Source organism: Haliotis asinina, chromosome 9 (assembly GCF_037392515.1).
Source record: "Haliotis asinina isolate JCU_RB_2024 chromosome 9, JCU_Hal_asi_v2, whole genome shotgun sequence".
In the NCBI taxonomy this organism is placed as follows: domain Eukaryota; kingdom Metazoa; phylum Mollusca; class Gastropoda; order Lepetellida; family Haliotidae; genus Haliotis; species Haliotis asinina.
Genome location: NC_090288.1, coordinates 10776267 through 10782539, shown reverse-complemented (window position 1 = coordinate 10782539; position 6273 = coordinate 10776267).

The window sequence follows — 6273 nt, the reverse complement described above, 5'->3', positions numbered from 1 at the left end:
TATACATCATCCAGTTACTCATTCACAACATATTTTGAAATATATGTGAATAACGGTTGGCGATTAACATGTGTTCGCTCGTCGCTTAACGTGGTACTCCTCAGGGCTTACTAAATTAATACACATTTGCACGTTTCTTTGAGAGAGAGAGAGAGAGAGAAAGAGAGAGAGAGAGAGAGAGAGAGAGAGAGAGAGATTACGGATAACGCTAAGATGCGGCTTTCACCATGATCAGGCGACCAAGAAGTAAGATTTTACGGCACTTTTAACAATACTTCAACAAAGGTAAATGGGTTGCATGATTATACATATGCTGGAAATCGAACTCGGGTCTTCCGTGTGACGGGCGAACGCTTTAACCACTGCGCTACCCCACCGCCGCACAGACTGAAATATGAATGAAAGGAATAATACAAACATCCTAATGTTCTTTTTCTGTATGCACTTGATGCTTTGTTCTTTTCAAGTTCGGGGCGGTGTGTAGTGGAGTCGAAGAACCATTTGACATACCACAAATGGCCCTGGAAATGTTGGAATTAATATATTTTACGCGAGCAAGTATTAGATATGGCTTTGGAAACTGATAGCATAACCATGTGAGGAAATAGGTGTATACCTTTGATGGTGATGATATTTCATTTTGATATTTAAAATACTTTTCGAACCGAAAGTACATTGCCAACCTTTGCTCACTTCGCGCGCTTATAGCAAGACTGGTCATTTACCCTTTGTTACGCAACACTGTTTGCGCAACAGTTTGCCTGTTTCACAAAGATGCATTAAAAGAAAATTCGATGAAGAATGATCAAGCTGACCTGCATGTTTTATGAGTGTGTAATGGTTGGAATATTTTATGATTACATCAGTGGGGAAATATTGAACTAAAACCGGTCTGTTATTTTACGTGGGAAAGCATGAGGTGTGGGGGCAGCTCAGTAGAATTCCGTGTATCTTTGTCTATCCTGTATAGCAAATAGGGTAGTTGGAGCATGTGCTATGAACTGGATTTTTCTCCGCTTTATGCAATATTCCAGCTTCGAAGCTGGGGATTGATTGACTGATTGATGGATTGATTGATTGATGGATTCAGCTACATCACAGGTATATAATGGCAACTGGCTGGACTAAAAAATCCAGTGATCATGAGCATCGATCTAAACATCGATCTAAGGAATAAGGACTAATTTCAACTGCCTTTGCTCTTACTTTGTCTTCTATATTTAATTTCAGATGGCCTTCCTTTCAAATGACGCCAACTTTTGAGATGCATCATCTGGAGGACCATGACTCATATGCTTAGGTTATCGCCTCGCTATTCTTTTCAGATGTTGGTACATTCTCTTTAGAATGATCAAAGTGACGACAGCATGTGTCCAAGGTGTCTCTTGTGTCATTCATCTTTCGTATAAACATTATCGTTGACATCTTTCCAGAACTTGGAAGCTAAATTCAGGCATTTTATTTGTCTATTCAGTTTAGTCTACTTTGCTCTTGTCTGGATCCACAACACATTCGTCTCAACCAGGTATTATAATTTGTGAACAAGTAGGTTTTAGATCGTTGAACCGACATGATGTGAGACAGTACCTCCACTGGCTGTTGTGACGATGACACAAGCAACCAGGATCATCTATTCCATTGTTCAAGGTTACACGCAAACCATAACCTTTCGGTATGGACTTACACTAACAAATTATTAAAAATGCAAATGAACTGAATCCCTTTTTTTCTCGGTTGACTGGATCTGACGGAAACCGGTACAAACTCAGATTCAAGTCCTGCTTTGTCCTTGGACGTGTGCCAGTTTCCAGCCATGGAACAGTTCACAATCTCAGTATTGTTGGCCGGATCGAATGCAAATACAGAAAAATGAGCATGCGTTACAAAACCTAACATTTATATGCACACATCCTGAGCGTATCGGTAAATTAACCAGCCAAAGAAAGTCTTCATTACACTTAAGCGCATGCCCGTCCGCTCTGAGTGGGTTCGATGTCTGTTTTGTTTCGAGGGTAGCAAACCCATGTACAAACTATAGCACTTTTGATCTGCGATTCTACGCTTACAATTTTGTGTATTTTATTTCTTTTATCACAGTCAGCAATGCACATTATACGCCATGAATAAATGATAATTGTGTTTTAATTGTGTTCGTTTTTGGCTGCATCTGAGCTCTAAGATTTATTACATCTAACTACAATCTACCAATAGAATCTAACTGCCGTGAGAATATTCCACATTGTGATAGAACAGTCTACATCTATTGCTAATAAATTTCATTATATTTATTAACGTCAGTGTCTTTGTGACGTCAAAATACGGAAGCGTATTAGTGCCTCGGTGAAAATTGTTTTTGGTGTCATTATCTCCCACGTAGGACATACTGTCTCCTGCGTAGGACTTAGTATCTCCTATGTAGTACTTACTATCTCCTATGTAGGACTTAGCTATAGTATCTCCAACGTAGGACTTAGTATCTTTTAAGTAGGTGATACTAAGTCCTACGTATGAGATACTAAGTCCTACGTATGAGATACTAAGTAGTAAGTCCTACGTATGAGATACTAAGTAGTAAGTCCTACGTATGAGATACTAACCGTGGTCCTAATACGCTTCCGTACCAAAAGAATATATTTACCATCGTCCAAAAAAATATCCAAGTCTTTAAGATTTTGTTAAATTATTGATTTATCATAGCTAATGACACTAAAATAGTTACCAAGATATCAAAATTTGTAGCAAAAATATCCCTTATAAGAAACATAACCTGATACAGGTACAGTCACCCTGCGATATATTTTGCGATATATATGTACATCTGTTTATTTGTATAGAAAATAACTGTAATCGCTGTTGTGTCATCAACTGTAGTTATTTAAGTGTTTAGTACAAGGGGCGAAGGGTATAATTTGGTTAGGATCACCATAACAAGGATTAACTGCGCAGTTAAATGCTGGATTTGATTGACTAGGATATAATTCCGTGAGACTTTTTGTCGCAGTCTTCTTTGTGATCGATTCCCAGCATCTCAGTCGGCCATAACCCATAAGCGAGTGATTTTACTGATCCCCTCCCATTGTTTCAAAACTTTATTCTTTATCTATTCGTCAGTTCAAAGGATTCTCAAAGACAAAGAAACTTGACTTTTTCATATGGAATTGAGCTCCATCCAACAGTAAATCAGTATCTTTATGTGGCTTATATTGTCTGCAAATACAAGCTTTCATTGTGAATGGAAGAGATAACAAAGGTTTGCATTTTTTCAGATCATGTTCGAGAGACAGTTTATAATATATTTGGTCTGATCGTGACTGATTTCCTCTCAAAGGCATGACAAGAAATATCAAAACGAGATTCAACAGAGGAAAGTTGTAAACCTTTGAGGAACAGTTTGACTTCAATGTGACAAACAATATACGGCACCGTGTGACACTTAGATCCTGATGACACTTACGCTTTTGCGGAAACCACATTGTCTGTTTGTTGGTTTCTTAGTACCAACCAAATTGATTTTTTTGTCATAACTATTATCATTCTTCCTTGATTTGGAAAATGCACAATGAAATGGGTCGATAATCTGATAATCTGAGAGGTCAGGGTGATCACACACATCTTTTGGTGAGGAGTAACTATGACGACACTGCATGTTGGTGGAAAATTTCCAGATGTTCTAGGTCATAAACTATTATGTGGAAGTTTCTAGGAATGTGGCAAATGTGTTTCGGTGATTTTATGTGTCATCGGGGGTGGAAGAAGGGGAGTATGTAGCACGTGATTAGAAATGGGTTAACTTTCATTCTTCGGACGTGGGGGATAGCACGGAACGGGGGTATAGTATGAACGGATTGGAATATCTTAAGAATCGTTAACTTGATTCTTTTCACATTTGGTATCTAAGTTTATCACAGTAAAAGAAAGGTCACAAGGAGACTTTAACGTTGCACCTTGTCACCAAACTTTATCCAGGGAAGGTGCAGGGCCCAGACGATTTTGGTGACCTTCAGTCAAATTTGAAGGTCACGGCGACTGTGTTTTTAGGAGTTTCATCCACTGGTCAAGGTCTAAGTGACTTTTCAAGATATTTTTGTGTTTGAACAACAACAGTGCAAGATATCAGGAGAATTTGAGAGTAATGTTTTTTGTTGATATTTTACTTCATCTTAAACTACGACCTTGACTTTCATTTCTTTTAAGTTTGATTTGATAATATGCGTCGGGGGATTATGACACCTTAGTGACAATGCTTGATCTCTTTGTTTTCTGCTAGTGATTTTGTAAATGAGGTATATAGTGGAATGAGAATGAAGATTTAATCAGTTTAGTAGCAATATTTGATTTATTAGTTAACAATACCCGCTTTTGATATCACATGGCAAACTTGAAAACCTTCTGTTTGTGTCCTGTTCCAGTTTGTAGACACAGACCTACGTCTGTGAAATATGTGAACGTTTTAACATATTTAAAAAGTGTAACTTCATTCAGACATAAGTTTGGTCAATTGATACGGCTTGTACATTTCCCATCTTGTTGAAGATAGAATGTCAGAGGCGGACATCTAACGAACATGTAGAAACATGTTCACAGTTTTTAATAGAATACATGTGCAAGTAAACTTTCAGAAATGTTTATTAGTCTGAAATGTCTAAATCGCAGACATTGTAGAAAATATGATAGCTAATAGTTTCAGAGTACCCGAATGTCGATTATGCCCTTCCGCTTAATTTAAATAGTCTGAAGGCCATTTTCAAATGATGAAACATAGAGAGACATTTAGTGAGCACAAAGACACTGTTACATTATAATTTTGTTACACTTACATGCACTTTTTCTATAGGAGTACCGAGAAGCACATTGCTGTGCCTTACCGAAAAAGAGAAACGTCAGGTTGTTTTGAACGCTTAGAGGCGAAACTGCTCAATTTCAGTTTAACGAGTATTTTCAAAACCGATTTCCATAACAATTTGCTGACAGTCATTTGTCTACTGAGGTCAAACTAAACAGGATTTTTTTTCCAATTGAAGATCTTGAATGGGTTGAAGTTTTTCTTTTCTGCCAAGACAACATTTGATTTATATACTGTAAGCTTCAAAGGTGTTATGATCTGTGTTCCATACGAACTGGCAAAGGGACTTGTGTAGATAATCACTTGGCTGAAAAGCTTAAGGATGCAACAATACATGGCCGCATAACGCTACAGTTCAATATTTGAATGAAGACGTTGCACAGCAAGCAAGGATCGGCCATCATCTGAGCCATCACATTGATCAGTGGAACTTTTGTTTATCATAATACTCACATATGTGTTACGGACACACAATACACATTTGATATATGGTCTTGTACTCGATTTCTTCTTCGATCAGGCAGGTGCGCACGCTAATAACTAGATACCTTCTCGCATTTAGTTGCATACGTCATTGAGTGAGTGAGTGGGTGAGTGAGCTAATATTTTCCACACATCGGCAATATCACAGCTATGTCGTGACGAGAGCACGTAAGAATTATATTATTGATCTCTAAAATTAGAAATTAAAAGCCTGCTGACGAAGGACATTAAAACCACTAGTGCATCATGGATATCCATTTATAACTAGTAATTAAATCTAACATGCTGTAGCTATAAATGACAATACAGTCTAAACACAGGTTATAGATTGCCAACGACTGAAGGTAGATCAGCGACAATGGCGACTTACGGTACATTTGCTTCCTGCATGGTCCCTAGCTGCATTTACGTGATCCGTTCAGATGTTAGCAATTTCAAGAGTGGGTGAGTTAATATTTACCTTCACATCGGCAATATTGCAGCCATATCGTGAGGAGACCCATTAATAATATACATAATAGTGAATTGTAAAAACCTGTCAACGATGGTGATTGTACGCATGTTTGGCCAAAGTTTTAAAAGAACAAATATACAACGTTTAAAATCGGGTGGGCAAAAGTTCAACTGAGAAAAGTTTTGGGACTTACGTACCCTCTCAGAAGGACAATAATTTTACAATACTGTAACCCCCTTTGAGGATACAGCCACTAACAATAATATCAGTTGTTAATTTATACTACCAATCATTAAAATATATCTATCTACAAAACATTAATCAAAATTCAATCATGAAATCAATTTCTTTTAAAAAAACAATAATTAAATGAGAACTAACAGTGGTAAAAGATCCTTAACAGTTTTGACATTGAAATAATTAACCCTTGTGATGGAGAATTTAACACAATCAAGCACGACATGCGTGTGTCTTTCGTATGAGTGTTTCTTGC